Here is a 17,298-nt window from a genome sequence, read left to right as displayed (position 1 = left end):
AAGAATCATTTTTATATGTTATGAAGTCTTTTTATATATTCTGAAAATAATCACATGAACTTCATGATTTAATATGTTTATTGTGTAATTTATTAACTTTATGTGTACATTTATCTTTTATATTTATATTAAAGAGTATCTCTTTTGATATCATTTCAGTCCATTGCAGTAATCATTTTTATCAATTTCTTGTGTTCTTGAATATTGTTTTTTATAATCAGCCAGCTCTTGTACTTATAGCCTGCCTTGGTTTTTACCTTCACAAAAAATATAATTCACCCTCAAGGCATGAAATACCACATTGTTTGTGATCCAGACAACATTGAAACACACAGAAATGGAATCACCGAGGTAAAATCCTGCATCTTTTAATCTGCATTTTCAAAGAAGTTGTTGCCAGATCTTATGTGAGCTTTCAGAAGTACTTCTGACAGAGTGGCTTACATCCCACCTACATATTGGCTTTCTTTAGTACAGCATTTAAATGGGCAGAGGTTATCTGCGTACACAGAAAAACAGTGCTTTGTATTGCTTTTTGTCTTGTGGGAAAGCTTATGCTCATTACATCAGGAGTGAAGATCCAATCATCAAGGCTTTGGGATTGATCAGTTTATTATGAAAAGTTAATATAAAGTCAGATGTCTTAATGTATTAAATGTATGTTGAAGGTAATAATCATTTAAAGGGGGATTCCTATCAGTCAGTATTAAAGACTACAAGGAGTTATTTCCTTATGTGAAGTATCTGATTACCATAGTAGGCAAGGGTTTTGGTTATCCTCTCTGACAAACTGTGGACAGGGAAGATTTGCACTGTGATTACCTATTTTAGGTCCTCTTAGCAGAGGTTCGATTTGTTTATCGATATGTAATTTTGTATGCATTTATCATTTTATGACTGTTGCAGATGGTTGCCTTGTAGAAAGGCGTATGCTCAAGTACAGTAGGTGGGAGTTGGTTCTACTAACCAGTCAATTATAAAGACCGCAGGCTGATTGGCTCACTAGCAAAGGTTATTCCCAGTGCAATAGATTTAATCTGTTTATGACAGACACTGTGTTAGAGGTGGTAGACAAGTATGTTGTTACCCCAAATCTCACAAATTACCATAGCACGCAAGGGTATATGGGTTGGCACACCTGTCCACCCTCCACAAAACCCTCAGTGTATAAAGGGTTCACTGTGACATTCCTTGTTAGATCCTTTCAATGGAGTTGTACTTTGTTTTGCCAACAGTGATTTTGTACATTTGAAATTTTATAACAGTATGTATGATAGTTGCCAGCTTTATGCACACTTTATTAGGCACATGCTGATTACAGTGGTAAAGGCTGTAGAAGGTTTTGGTGCACCAGGAAAATCTTTGCCTGATTCCATATGTTTGGTCTGCTCATTATGAAAAGTTATGTAAATGTAAAAATGTAAATTGATACTTGTATAGCGCACTACTCACCCGCAAGGTTCTCAAGGCGCTTGTACCAATACCACTGTGGAACCCATCCTGGCTTTCCCTGTGAGGCGTCCACTCCTGGGCACCCCCAGGGTGGAAGCCAGGCATCCTTAGCGTTGTGGGGGCTGTTGTGGAGATTAAGCAAGCTATTGCCCAGAGTTGCAGAGTGGGACTCCATGATTGGAATAGGCACCAAGGCGAGAATTATCAGGTCCGTGGAATTTTGAGCCCAAGACCCGCCGAGGCAGGGAATTGAACCCTGGTCCCGGGCCAGACCTCTGCATCAGGGTCTGCCGCTCTAATCATTGAGCCACACTTCTCCACTATAACAAAGTCAGTATGCCTGACTTGCCTATTGTGAAAAGCATTTCAAATGCAATAAGCTTTTTAATGTGTGTTGCTATTACAACACGCAAGTGAATGCAGACAGGTATTTTGCTACATGAAATGTCAAGACTACCATACTGTAGAGCTGATTAACAGATTTTAAAGCGGTTTTCCGCATCTTTTGCATTTAGCGCTGTTGTGCTTTTAAATGAGACAGTAATTTCTTATCTTTTGGTGCTTTATTATTTCGCGTTCAGCGAGTGTTCCCTACCTGCCTCCTCATGCTCCAGACCCCGGTCCGCCCCGGCTGAGTGCCGTTTGCGCGGAGGGTCGCCTGCAGAGCGCCATTCACCCACCTCCTTTCCCCACTTCCGCCCTGCTTCACACAGTGCAGGTCAGCGTGCTAGTGGTTAAACGCCCTCTCCACATAAAATGGCGGATTGGCGGAAGCGCAGCGGACGAACGCAGCGGGAGCGCCGACGTCGCGCCGAAGTCAAGCCAAAGTCCTGCCCGTCTGCGCCCGTCCGCGCCGGGCCGCGCCTAGCTGCCTCCCACCTTGTCCCTACGCTCCGCTACTCATCAGCGGACCTATGTTCTCTACAACACCCTGTCCCGCTGCCCCCTGAGGCCTTCAGGAGGGCTCAGGATTGCGGTATTTCCAACTTCCCTTGCACGGCGTTCCCTTCCCCACCTGGCCCTGTTCCCTTCCCCGCCTCCGCTGACTCCCCTTCTCCCACCCCTACCATTGCTACCCTTAAGATCCTCTATCTCAATACGCGCTCCATGGTGAGACACCAACTTGAGATCTTCCACCTATTAGATGACACCAACGCAGACATTCTCTTTCTGTCAGAGACTTGGCTGACAGAAGACTCTGTACCCGATATCCTTGGGCTCTTCCTAACGGCTACTATATCCTGCATGTAAATCGGCCCGGAGGGCAAGTTGGCGGTGGAGTCGCAGCCATTATCCGCAAAGAACACGCCTTTTCCATCCTAGACTGCACCCCTATCCCTCACTCTCAAACCCTTGTTATTCTGCTTCGCTCATCCTCCACCTCCCTTGTCTGTGTCCTCATGTACAGACCCCCTACCTATATGCCCTCCTTTGCTCTCTCAGTTGGGGAACTCCTTTCCCAGCTTCTTATTAATCACTCCAGAATTCTTTTCCTGGGTGATTTTAATTATTGGCCTTCTGATCCCCAAGAGAGCCGACTGTCAGAACTGTTTACGGAAACTCTTACCAGCCTGAATTATCAGCAGTTGATCTCCACTCCCACTCATTGCAAGGGACATATACTCGACCAGGTCTGGTTGGCCAATCTTGACTCTTCGCCTCCACTGATCACCCCTTGTACCTGGTCCGATCATTATCTTGTCTCCTTTTCTGTCGACCTGCCCAGTTTTCACCGTCCTCCGCGCCCTGTTGGCATTATGGCCCGTAACTGGAAAAACGCCAATATGACCACTTTCCATTCTCTCTTGGCAGCCTCAACTCCCCCTGCCCTTGAATCCGTATCCCACCAAGCCTCCACTCTTGAGCTCTGGCTGAAGGCAGCGGCCGATGTCGTAGCCCCTCTAAAGTCCATTAAAATCTCTCGCCCCCATGACGCCCAGCGATGGTTCACGGACCAGCTGAAACTTGATAAACTGGCCCTTCGCCAGGCTGAACGTCGCTGGCGCCAGAAGTACGACCCTGTACTCAAGACTGAATTTACTACTTTACTAAGTAAATATAAATCTTCTATTCTTGAGGCTAAGACTTCTTACTTTTCAGGCAAGATTCTGGAGTCGGCTTCAAAAGCTAAGGACATCTTTTCAATCGTCAATGAGCTCTCCCTCCCCGATCGCATCACCCTTCCGCCTGCTCCCACCCAGGCACTGTGTGATGAGCTCAACTCTTTTTTCCAAGACAAGATCTCCACAATTAAAAATAATATCTCCCCACCCTCTCCCTCCAATTCTTTCCCTCTCCCTTCCGAAAATGTCCAGAACTTTTACACCTTCCCTCCTATTTCTATCACTGAATTTCACAGTCTTCTCCATAAAGTTAGCTCTGGCTCCCCCAGGGACTGCTGCCCTCCCCACATCTTTAAAGAAATCTTTAGGCTCTGCCCCGATCCTGCCCTGGCCCTTCTCAACTCCTCGTTGACATCAGGGGTTGTTCCCGAGGCTTTCAAGCAGGCCATTGTGTTACCCATCTTGAAGAAGCCTAGCGCAGACCCTCTTGTGATGAGTAATTATAGACCTATCTCTCTCCTCCCCTTTCTGGGAAAGATCTTGGAGACATATGTAACCAAGTGCCTCAGCTCCTTTATGGAAACTTCCTCTTTCCTTGACCCTCATCAGGCTGGCTTTCGCCCACTACATTCCACAGAGATGGTGATTGCGGCAGTAATGGACACTCTCAGGACCGGTGCCGACAATAACATCCCCCAGGCTCTTGTCTTGTTAGATCTGTCGGCGGCTTTTGACACGGTCGATCACACTATCTTGATCGACCGTGTCAGCAACGCCGGGATCCGTGGGGTCGCCCTTGATTGGGTTCGATCCTTCTTGCAAGGCCGCTCTCAGGCTGTCCACCTCTCCACTTTCTCCGCCCCTTTCACCCCCCTCACCTGTGGTGTTCCCCAAGGCTCTGCCCTTTCCCCGCTTCTCTTCAACTTATATATGCAACCACTTCTGGCATCCCTTCGTCACTCCCCAGCCACCATATATAACTACGCAGATGATCTGCAACTGATTTTCCCCCTGGACACTTCCCCCACCTCCCGTCTTAACATCCAAACTACAATGCTACTAATTTCTGACTGGATGGCTCATAGCCAACTTAAGTTGAATCCGTCCAAAACGGAACTCGTCCTGGTGGGCGGCCCCACCAACCCTTGGGATGACAATTTTTGGCCCCCTTCCCTTGGCGTCCCCCCTCGCCCGGTCAGTACCGTGAAAAGTCTAGGAGTGATCATCTCGGAGGATCTATCTATGAAACCTCAGATCTCTGCAGTTACATCATCCTGCTTTTTCCAGCTGCGCAGGATTCGCAAGATCGGTAGATTCTTAACCAGAGAGGCACTCATTCTAACCATCTTGGCCTTGGTCATCTCCAGGGTCGATTTCTCTAACATCCTGTATGCGGGGATCCCCGCCTACCAGCTTCAAAAACTCCAGTTAATTCAGAACCAGGCTGCTCGCCTGGTGTTTCGTCAACCCAAACACCAGCATGTTTCCGCCCTTCTGAAGAGCCTTCATTGGCTCCCTGTGGCCAAACGGTGCTCCTTTAAACTCGGTTGCACCTTATTCAAATCCCTTCACAACCACGCCCCTGAGTTCATCTCTTCTAAACTCAAGCGATACCTCCCATCCCGCAGCCTTCGATCTTCTGCCGATAATCTCCTCTGCATTCCACTGATCCGCCGAAAAAAACACGGCGGCCTCCGGTTTTCCTTTTTAGGTCCCACTTTTTGGAATTCCCTCCCTTCTTCCTTTCGCCATTGCCCCACCTACGAATTGTTCCGTAAAACCCTGAAAACTCACCTTTTTAAGTTAGCCTTTGAGTAATGCTCCCTGCCTCAGTTTGTTATGTCTGTTATCAGCGCCAAGAAACCGTCTCGGTGTACGTGCGCGGTATAAATTTTTTTAACATAACATAACATAACATAACAGTGGCAAGGATTTTGGTTTTGATGGCCCACTTGTGCCAAACATGGGGATAGAATATTTGCATCATGAAAATTCTTCTCAGGCCTCTCTTATGACAGAGTTTATATTGTTTTGACAGCTCTAGCTTTCTACATATTTGAAATGTCATTACAGTATATCTGAAGGTTTCATGAGAAAGCTTATGCTCAGCACAATAGGTCTGAGTCGATTCCGGAGCCAAGCCAATTATAAAAGCTGCATACCCTATTGTTTCACTTGGAAACATTATGCCTCATGCTGTAGGTCTTGTCTGTTTAATATGAAAAGTTATAATAAAGGCAGTGGACAGGATTTATTTATTATTGTTTATCATCAAATGCATATGTTATTGACAATAGACCTTTAGTGTGGATTGTCAATTAAAGCAAGTGTTTTATTATATAAAATCTCAGATTACTACTGTGGGCAACGATTTTGGTGTTCATGTTTTACCAAGCCTAAGAGCAGAAAGAATTCCTGTGCCATTCCCTTCAGATGGCCTGGCAGGCATAGTTGTCTGCCAGCACCTTGTAATCAACATATTTAAAAAATATATATAAAACTATGTGCAATATGTATTATTTATAATGTTTGGTGATATAATGTATGTCTTCTGCTTTTATGACATTCTGTCGAATAAAGTTTTTGAAATTGCAATATGTATGCAAATACATATATAGAGGGGCTTTTGGTCATCCCTCCTCTACCATTGTATGAGCATCATTTACACTCTGCTTCCATCTATGACAGCTTACATGATGTCGTAAAGGGTAAGTAAACTACTGCTGTTTGGACAATGTTATTTGGCCACTTCCTGCCTTTCATTTCCTCTGAACTGTGCAGCAGGATCACGGCTTCCAAGCCAGGCAACCATCATGAAATAATATTGTCCATGGTGTAACACAGTTTTGCCATTCCATGATAGCCAACATGTTGGTTCGACATCTGGCGGCCATGCTGGAACATGAAAACAATGTAAAACTATGTACAAAACCATTGCAAGATGGCCTACCTCATTTACTTTCAAATGTATTTGATGTTGCAAGCATATGAATGTGCTGTTTAGATGGCAGCATGTTTTCTTTATTCTACTTTTCTTTTTTAATTTATCTTGCATTTGTGCATGTGTGTGTGTGTGTGTTTTATTGGAGGTTTGTATCGGGGTAAATGAAAGAATGCCTTAGTGGATAGATAATGGGTACATGAGTGCAAGAATGTGTGACACAGTCAATTTACAATGACTTATTGAGCACCTAGACCCATCAGTGATGGAAGAGCCACGTTCATTTATAAGACAGACCTGGTGACATTCCCCATGCTTGCTAACTCTTTTTACCAGAGGGGATTCGAGATGAAAGATTCTTGGTAAACGTTCCACTTTGACAAAATGTATTCAGCCTTGCATGTGTTCTAAACAGAATGATCTAAGTTTTTGCCATTCACTTGGCCCAACTTTTAGTTTAGCAATAGCTACATCTATTTAAGACATGAGACCATAGTACTCTATAGCTCTGAACCAACTTCGATATTTAGCACAGTGCATGCTTCACCTCATACGATTCAAACAGAACATTGCTGCAAATTATGCTAATTAACTATTTCATGTGAGTAACAGAGGTAGTTTCAAGGGCAGACCGTGTCACCAGTTGGATTTATAACCAAATATTTCCATTTTAAGCATCCAAGTGCAGAGATTTAGGAGAAAAGCAAATCACTTAAGAGTGTACACTTAATCCCAAAATGCCTTGCAGATGGGGGACCAGAAGATGCTACAATGACCTGCTGCTACACATAAGAGCTTCTTTGTAACTTCTTGAATTCTGCAAGAAATTGAAGGCCTGACTTCGCAAGTACTCATATTAAGTCCAAGGTGTGGCTAGACTCACATCAGCTAAACATCATTCAGTCATAAAAAAATAACGTTCCATGAGGAATTGTTTATCACAAGAATGTATTTTAATTTTTTGCTTCGGATGAGGTAGCCAGAAGTTATAGTGAAATCAATGCTCCATTGCAATCAATGTTCCAGTAGTATGTATGTATTTAATGCTTATTAAGCGCGACTGTCACCCAGAAGGGTATCCTGGCGCTGAGACCATATCTAACCATCAGGTGAGGTGCACTACATTGCTCTTGGGAACAGGTAGGTCTTAAGATCTTTTTTGAAAGAAGACAGATCTTGGCTGCTCCTCAAAGCCAGAGGTAGTAGTACGAAAGATTATCAAAAATGTTGACAACTGTCAAAAAGGCTTCAGATAAATGTTGCTACAGCTCATTTTAATGTCATAAGTGCAGCAGAAATGTGGCAAAGAAACAACTTTAACACAGCAATCACTGCATACTAGTGAAAGAGTTTAGAAAGAATGAAATACTATATCACAAAACAGTAAAGAAAAAACTCAAATAGAGATTGAGAGGAGTTATAGTTGTAAGTATATGTGCATGCTTGCATAAAGAAACAAAAGGTTAAAGTGATGTTGTACTTAGGTGTAATAGATTAAAATTAATATTTTAAAAAGCAATAAAAAAATCTGGAATTTCACAAGATATAGTTTACTGGGCTAACTATAACCTGCGACCTCACCATTCACTACTTATGACCTCACATGTTACATCACTCATGACATGATAAAATGACATAATTTATGACATAAGTAATAACACTATGGTGATATTACAGCATAGAGTTTCTGTGTGTACACATGTGGGTGCATATAACGGAAGCAGTGTAAGCACTAGAGGCAAGTGTGGTTGAACATGTTGAAAGTTATATGGTGCATCATTTCTAAGCAGTAAAGTATAGGGTGAAAATTGTACTCCATGTTAAACAAGGTAAAGGCTGGGGGTGCCTCATGTTGGTTATAAAGGCATGTTTCATAGTAAGTTGTAGCTTAAGGCCGAGGCCTATTACAAAATAATCTGTGAGAAAAGCCAGCATGACCATTGGCAATAGATTATATACTAGTGGATGTCTGGGCACGCACTCAAGTTAAATAATTGTAATACACTGCTACGGACAAATTCTACATAACAAGGACATTTTTAAGGTGTAAATGTGTATTTCCATGGCATTCACTGAATATTTTGAGCTATTGGAGAGTGTTGAATAATGTAGAATGTAGGGGTGATGTACCTAGAGGTGTTTTAACTCACACTAGTGATGTAAGCAGCATCACTCTAATGGTTGTATGCTATTCAGCTCATTTTCGAAATGCGTGTAGTGCATTTTAGCAAATTGCTCAGGGTGTCCATAGGGCCTGGCAAAATGTATCTTATCAATGATAAAGGCAGCTAAGTACAAACTCTTTTTGGAGGGTACATTGGAACAATGCATTTACCATATTAATACAAAGATCAAGCATACATGTTCCCAAGAAAATCGTGTTATATAAGATATAGGTAACATAGGCTGAAAGTAAATAATAAGAAAAAAAGCTGCATGATTTTAATAATAAGTATAAACTTTGCTTTCATATTCATGATTGCTATATTGCGTATTATATCACTATAAAACAGGATTACAAGTCCCAGAATTAAAAAATAAAAACATTTACTGAAGGAGCACATCACGCATGGACCTGAGAATCTTGAGAGCATTGTGGAGTAAATGTTTAAAACTTCTACCTAGAGTTTGAGTGTTTAAAACATAAACCCACACTACCACAGAACTCTTCCAAAATAGCCAGTTATTAATCATGGGTTGCTTAGATAGGTGCACCAGCGGCTCAGGAGGGCAGCACTTTAAGGGGCCTCTGTAAGCCCACAGCCAAAATATATGTGTGACATATGGGGGACACAGAGGCCTATCATTACATCCTGTGGGGGGCATCATTTAGCATTACACTACTGAGGTGTACCTGTTTAATTTGTGCACATGTATACAGGGACGCAGCTTGGTCAGTAAGATTAGGGGGCTGATCTTCGAAATTTTCAATGTTCAAGCTGATGACATATAATGTTAAAATACATTATACCACAAGCAGGGGAACTGAGAGGGGCCTAAGGGGCAGTGGGAAGGGAGAGGTATGTGATTAGTAGGAGTATTAAGAGAGAAAACACAATCTTTTTTAAATAACCAACATTTTCGAGGACCTTCAAAACAGGGAAACATTCATTACAATGCAGTCATTACATCGCAATGCCTTTACAGCGCCACTTTTACCACACAAGCGCCTTTACATCACATGTCATTACAACGCATGCCATTACAATGCATGCCATTACAAAGCATGTCATCACAGTGCATTGTAAGGTAAGTAATGTAACATTTTAAGTTTAAGGGTGGAAATGGGATGAGGGGTAGTTGAGAATAGTAATTTTTACCCCTACACTATCCAACACTGTCCCTACTGTTGCACTCACTGGAAGGCGTTAAGTGATTGTTACCCCTTCGCTTTCCAACACTTTCCCTACTGATGCACTCACTGGAGTGGGAATAGTAATTTTTACCCCAGCGCTATCCAACACTTTCCCTACTGTTGCTCTCACTGGAGTGGGAATAGTAATTTTTACCGCTACACTATTCATCACTTACCCTACTGTTGCACTAAAAGTATTATGCGTTGTAATGTTATGCATTGTGATGTAAAGCGTTGTAATGGAATGCGTTGTAATGGTAGTTTTAAAAAATACGTTGTTTTGGTATGCGTTGTAAAATCATGCGATGTAATGGTAGTTGACATGTAAACAACACGTTGTAAAAACATGTGTTGTAATGGTTTGCGTTGTAACGTCATATATTCTTCAAAACAGAGAGGGAGAGAGTGTGTGTGCATTTTTGTCTGAGTCTACGTAAACATTCCTGGTTAAATCCGACAGGCATTTCACCATAACCAACTGAAAGCACCTGTACCCAACCATTGATCATAAAGTACATTTGTTATGGGGTGTATTTCCCCAAACACCCCCCTGAAGCTACGCCCCTGCGGGTGAAGTAAGTATAAATCACCAAAACACCACCAGAAGATACCTAAATGGGCAGAATACTGAACTTTATTTGCACCCTCCGCTATTCCTATAGGGTGTCTGACAGGTCTGGATTAAAAGCAACGCATCCCCACTGTCTTCTATAACAATGGTTTCAGTCAAGCAAAACCAAAAAAGAAGGGCGGGATGAGGACTGTAGAGAGGAAAATCAATAATGACAAATGAGGCAAAAAAATCACTACGTGCCGACTAAAACTTAAGAAAGACAGGGCTGCTGCTTCCCGTCAGACACATTCAACATACAATTAAGAGGAACGGTGTTCGCGCGTCAGCCGGAACCGAGATGCCTTCTGAGAAAGGGGGAGGGGAGAGGCACCTTTCTGCACACATGGTTGTTGGCATGACGCATAATTCCCTGTGAGTGGTAGCTCCGCGGCATATTCCTTCGCTTCAGACACATAACATACAATTTCAGAGGATGCTCGGCGAGCACTGGCTTTGGTGACAGAACTAAACAAGGGGGGCACAACAGAGAGACTGCTTGACGGCTAACACCTAGTGCTGAGCACCAGCAAACACCCGTGACACCAGGGTAACCAGGCGAACGCCGCTGAATGCCATTAACTTTCACTGGAGAGCCGTTTCTTCCGTTGCGTTTGCAATAATGAAACCATACATGAGAGAAAATAGCGCATGCTTCAATCTGCTGATGCCCCAAGGATGCAACAAATCGCATTGCTCCGGCGCTCCTGGAAGCATGACTCTGCTATCCGCGGCTCCCATGAAGGCGCATTGTATTGTAAGCACATTATCCCCACACAGCACGCTTCACAATGCACTGAGGCACACGCTCTCTCCTCGGAGGCTCGGCACATACAGCGCGTGACAATGCCCCGTGCGAAGCACCCCTCGCCCGCCGCACGTTACACACGCCCGGCGGGTCCTTGCGTGAGCAGCGCTATGGGCAGGCAGCAGCATTTCTCACACAAAAGAGAAAGGCATGTGCAGCCACCTGCTTAGCCTTAGAATAAACACCGCTTGGTACGCTGTGATAAAGCCCAACTTTCCCAGCAGCATATGATGAATAAAAAGCACATTTACCTGACTGATGCAACCCCAGAGTGGCTTGGACATCCAGCGGGCTCTTTAATTATTCCACTTTGCATTGCACACCATAGATGAAAAAATAGGCAGTCCAACCATTTAGATGAAGCAGGAACTCCTTTCGCTGAGCTCTCCAGTCCCCAGCATCAGACACACTGGAAACTTCTACCAGAGCCCCCTCTTGTGGTTCCACCCACCAATCTCTATCTCCTAGGTTACAGTGTTCGCGCACCATGTGACAAGGTTCACCATGCTAACAAAATAGTAATGCGCGTTAACCGTCTCCCAACCATTGGGTACCATTTTAAGTTTTGTGTACATAAATAGCTTACATTTTTTTAAAAAAAAAATAAAGGGATTGTGTTAAAAGGTGGAGCCCGCTATACGAATAATGCAATCTGAGCGGCAAGGAGTGCAACCCTGAAAGATGCCTTTAGCATCCTTCTACTACGAAGAAAACGCGTGCACCTGGCATCGTGTCATGCTCTCAGTTGCCTGGTGTTAATTTTACCCAATCGTTATTCGCATTATGGCACTTGTAGTTTCATGTTTCCCAATATAACTAATGGGGCATGGGTCTAAATACTCAGCATGCAAAGTCTGAAATACCTGGGTTGGTTGAAAGCGTCACCTGTAAGTCAGGCATGACGTGATTGCTTTCTAAATATGCAACGTCTGGTGGTTAATATACCTAGTCGTGCTTTAAATACGCACGTTAGTACTGCAAGTTACCAGATCAATGAATAAAAATGTCTTTCTTTGAATTCTGGGATTTGTAGTTCTGTTGACCACGAGACTATAAGTGAAGGAACATAAAGGAAAAAAAACGATGGCCGGAAGGGTTATTAAGGCATGGACTCGAGAGCTCTGCAGTTTAGTTATTTTCTCCATTATGATTAAGGGCTATAACCAGCAGAATGGAATACAAAAAACACAGGACTAGAGAAGACACCTGTTATAATGAAAGAAGAATCTTTCAAAAGATGTATCTTTAGTCAGAAATCTTCATATAACCTGCGGTGTCACCTCACAGGCTCAACTGATGGAAACATTCCAACCGTCAGTGACACTGGAACATACCATGTAGGGAAAGTAGGAAGGGGTGAGGGGTTGCGGAAGAGACTGCATAGTGTGAGTGAATACACTTTTTGATACAGCATTATAAAGTTAGTAACTTACAACTCTATAATGATATATATATTTATAAATAGCAAATTATAACAACTCCTCTTCAGTGACTCTTGGCAAATAATGAGAGAGCATCGCGGCGAGTGAGCAAGACCGGGTGACAAGACCGGGGTCAGATTACCAGGAGTGGGTTGCGATCATCAAGGTGACTTTCAACAAGGTTGAGGTTTTAAGCCATTCGCTTTAAACTCTTAGCATGGTTAGGATCATTTGCTCTGATTTAACCAACAAACGTGCTTTGGGTGGGTTAGTGTGTGTTTCCTTTTATTTGAGCCAATCAAACCAAGGCACCGAATAACAATCTTTTTTAAAAGAACGATTAGGCAAGCAGCCTTCACGTCCCTCAGCACAGACCGACGCATCAGTAAATGGATCCACACTCATAATATTATTTTGAAGAAGTGGTCAGATATATGCTATTCCCTCAGGGCAAGGGAAGAGCTCTGTTCTTCTCACAGAAGGCGCTACAATACTTAGGCACTACACAAGCACTCCCCAAAGTCAAGCAAAAACACATTGCTCTATCGGCTTGAAGCCATGTTTTACTTCTTTTTTTTCATGTTAAAAACAGTGTCTCCCTGCAAACCAGCGAAAGAAGTGTAGTTACAAGAACCCCCATTCATATTTGAAACTGATATAGTTCGAGCTTTTTTGTCAAGAGTGTTTTACGGACCAGGTTTGAGGCCCTACTTGCTATGTCTAAAAGGAAACTACACTGCGCTGTTGGCTACACATCCTGAACCGTCCGAGACTCCATGTTTTTAAGTGGGACCGTCACAACTGACATTGCAGCCCACATATTCAGGTCCTTAACTTTACAGGGAAAGCACTGATCAATTTCTCAACACTTACTGTAAAAAGAAAACCTTTAAGTTCATCTAAGTCAGTGTTCCAGTTCCTATTCATATCCTTCATGTTTACTTCATCTTGCATTCCCTAAGAACGTTTGCTGATGCTGAATGCTGTGTTTCTGCAGTGCTTTTCATGCAACTTGACTCTGCTATAGTGCATACTGTGAACAGAGTCACATCTAGGTGTGTTGGTGACTGCACGTGATTGAGTGGAGTTAAGATTGAAGGCAGTGCTAATTTGTAATGGCCTGTTGCTTGATCTTAAGATATTCAGCCTACATGTTCATCTAATCCTTGGTCTTTTTTGCAGAACACACATAACTGTTTTGTAATTGCCATCTTATGTCAGTGTGTGTGAAGAAGTGATACATAGCTGTTGAAATAGTGACATTGATAAAGGAAAACAAAATGCTATGTTGACAGGTGAAGAGAGTGCCTATGTGTGAGAGACTGAGTATGGGAAAGGGAGGTGATGCAAGGAAGTATACTCAGAAGGAGAGATTAAAGAGAGTGATGAAGAGGACTTAAGAAAATTGTGGGAAGAAAACGGGCATAGGTGTGAGAGACTAATGAAGAAAGTGGTATTAAGGGGTGAACAAGCATGATTGAGACACTCTGAAGACCGCTACCTGTTTTACAAACGTTAGTAATGTTTAGTTCACAGTTTCATATTTTTAGAATTGAAACATTTTCAATTCTTATTTGCAATAAAATCATTGTTGTTGCCCATGTATCTGATATTGCAAGCATGTATAGGCCATCCGATTAGCCTGGCTTGTTTTAGGCGTATGTTTGAGTTGTGATATCCCTGAATGCAAAAACAGAAAAATCAAATCAGAGAGTAACAAACATTCTGGTCAGGAGGAACACCATTTGATGAACACTATTGCAGTTTATATGTTTTTAGCTGTGCTGTTAATTACATAAGCTCCCTCTTCTGGAAACAACTTCTAGTTACACTTCTTTGTTCACACCACTTTTCAAGGACCCCCCCCCCACCCTTTTCAACCAAATAAAATTACTTACCTAAATTACTGTGAGACGTCATGTGAACAAAAACCAGCAGCTCCAGGGCTTGATTTTCCATTGATAAATTATGGGTTTCAAATGTGGTAAATCAATTGGAAAAAATGGTGGTATTACGGAAAACTCAAATAATGTATACGGTTGATAAATGATAACTCAGTACTGGAGCACAACGTCCTTGAGAACATGGAGTAATCTGTAACAATAGACCTTTGCCATGTGACTCTTGACACATATGAATGTTTGCATGCTAAATATAGCAGCGCTCTCAAATTTCCCAGTCCCATGCATGAACAGCTGATGCAGTTCACTTTTTTCTTTGCATTCTGAGATTTTCTAGTGCTGTTGATCCTGGTATAAAATCAGCACTCTAAATTCCAGAATGCAAAGAAGCAAAAAACAACTAGATTAGCTATTCACATATGGAACTGGAGAATTTGTAGACTTTGACATAGAGGTTTAAGATTTAGCATGCATTACTCCCAAGTTCCAATATCAAAACACTAACACAGATAAGATAGATATGTACAAAAGAATCAATCCCCAATTCAACATCAAAACCACAGGACACCATTGATTTTAGGAGTGAAATAAAATAAGAATTAAAACAGCAACATATGTTTTCCGAAACATAGCACTGTACCTCTTTTGAAGAAAACAGCATAAGTATGTCATATCCATTTGTGGAGATCTCCTTCTTACAAATGGTGTTGAATTCAGGTTGGATGATCAAGATTTATGTTTCGGTATCTTTTGACTTACAGTGGATGAAGTGAGGTGACCGATTGGAAGCGTAGTATGGTGGAGCAGCGTAATTTTGGGCTCCACCCTTACACATCACAAATACACAATATAAACTCGCATTTAGCATCTGTTTGCTTTGTGCCCTAACAATATTAATGTAAAGTGTTATACTTGACATCATTATTGAAGAGCATTTATTGTAGGATTAGAGAATTCATGTATACTGTGTGCTTTAACTTTATTAAATGAACATTTATTGTTTCTGTGACTGGATAAACCATCCTCACACTATTGACACATATCCACATTAGAAAAGACAATGGATTGATGAAATGTGTTTACTAATGTTTCACCTGTGCCTTTGAATGTAGTTCTTAGTCACATTTAAAGACTTATGCTCAAAGTTATTTTACCTTTATGAACTTTAACATGAATCTTATGTACTGAGAGTTGTATTCATTTATCTTTGAATGTGCACACATATATTAAATGTGCACTATTGATTTAATGCTTTAAGTTGTCAGGAAGAGGCCTATGTTTCTTCTTGCATAAAATGCTACTTTCCATTATTTGCTTGCAAGTCTCTTTCCTTGCAGCTACATTCACATGGTTTGTTAGTTTGAGAATAGATGCACACTGTATTAGTGATAGATAGAGAGGGCCTGGGAAAAGGACCTTGACAAGAAATATGGAGAGCCAGACGTTAACTGAAAGTGTCCATTCAGCACTGTTGCAAACAATTGTACTTGAAAAAAGAACAATACAGTACCCATGTTTGGCCTGGGATATTTGGTAAATTTTGCAGCTTAAGCACGAGAATGGAAAATACAATGAATCCCCTGATGATGCAAACAGAGGGGTGTTCCCTGGGAGAGTCTAGTGCAAATAGCTGAAGTTCATCCTGTTTGAGGATATAACCACTTTCCCTTGAATTTAGAGAGGTTTATACCTCTATGCTTATTCCCTTTGATTCTTTGCTGAATGTGGCTTAGGCTAACACTTATTCCCCTGACTCAAGAAAACTCTTGACCGAGCTCCTGAAATGCTAACACCTTCACGCACTTCACACGCTTGCCTATTTTTCTATATTTCCCTGATTTTTGAGATCCTGCTAGGTTATTGAACCATCTTCCTTAGTCTGGACTTAGCTTAGAAGATTTTAGACTTCCCTCATGTATGGAAGAGAAAATCAGGAACTCTTCTCTGAGCCTCAAATCTTGCTCTTATCTTTTGTATTGCTGTAACTGAACTTCTTGTCTGCCTTCTATTGGTGTGCCTAAACTTATTCAGAAGGTTGAGTTTTCCGGTTGTTATCTGTCTCTTTACATTAGGGTACTAAGATTTCTTTTATCTTAACCTGACTGCTAACATGTAATCCACTTTCTAAACTATAGTCACTGATTCCTGGTCCCTATTGTGTAGTCAAATGGGTTGCACTGTTAATTGAAATTGATTGATTGATTCCTAACTCTCTATACCTTTCAATCAGCGAAGAAGTCCACCGGATAGTCAATGGTAAGAGGGTTGGCTCACTGCATCCTTATCAAATTGTAAACAGCTCTCAGACCTATATCAAGGTTTTACATAAACCTCTCACCATGCATCTTGTTATTAGGGTCCCTCTCAGCCAACCCTACTTTTTCAGTAGGAAACACTAAACACACCAGTACTTGTAGTTTAAGGATTCCATTATAAGTATGGGCACAAAAGATCCACCATGCTTGTTCTGTATGGTTTAACATCAGCATTGGCTGAGAGTATCCCAGGGATGCACAAATTGTAATGCAGTGTAGTAGATAAGTGCTCTTCTGGTGCAACATAGTTTAGTGGGTTAATGTTCCTAGAGTAAAGTTCAGAGTAGTGGGAAAGTTACACTGTATAGCAGGGTGGTCAACTGGTGTGTGTTTTAGTATCCCTAAAATGTTCTTCATTGGGATGAGTGAGTGTCTCATAGAATGCAGTGCCATATATCGAGTTAGTATCTTTGGAATGAAATGCTGTTTTTG

At 41.9% G+C, this 17,298-nt stretch overlaps 1 long non-coding RNA gene across 1 annotated transcript in view; it reads right to left on the bottom strand.

Moving 5' to 3' along the window:
• LOC147751394 (uncharacterized) overlaps positions 1–11,628 on the bottom strand; it is a 575,722-nt gene extending 564,094 nt beyond the window's left edge. Inside the window, exon 1 of the long non-coding RNA XR_015299990.1 lies at positions 11,481–11,628. This is a non-coding gene — a long non-coding RNA (uncharacterized LOC147751394). The remainder of the gene's footprint in view (positions 1–11,480) is intronic.
• Between the last annotated feature and the right edge of the window lie 5,670 nt (positions 11,629–17,298).

The sequence above is a fragment of the Lissotriton vulgaris genome, chromosome 1_1 (genome assembly GCF_964263255.1).
Source record: "Lissotriton vulgaris chromosome 1_1, aLisVul1.2, whole genome shotgun sequence".
In the NCBI taxonomy this organism is placed as follows: Eukaryota; Metazoa; Chordata; class Amphibia; order Caudata; family Salamandridae; genus Lissotriton; species Lissotriton vulgaris.
The sequence above is the reverse complement of the archived record's forward strand: the minus strand, read 5'-3'. Positions and strand labels throughout refer to the sequence as shown.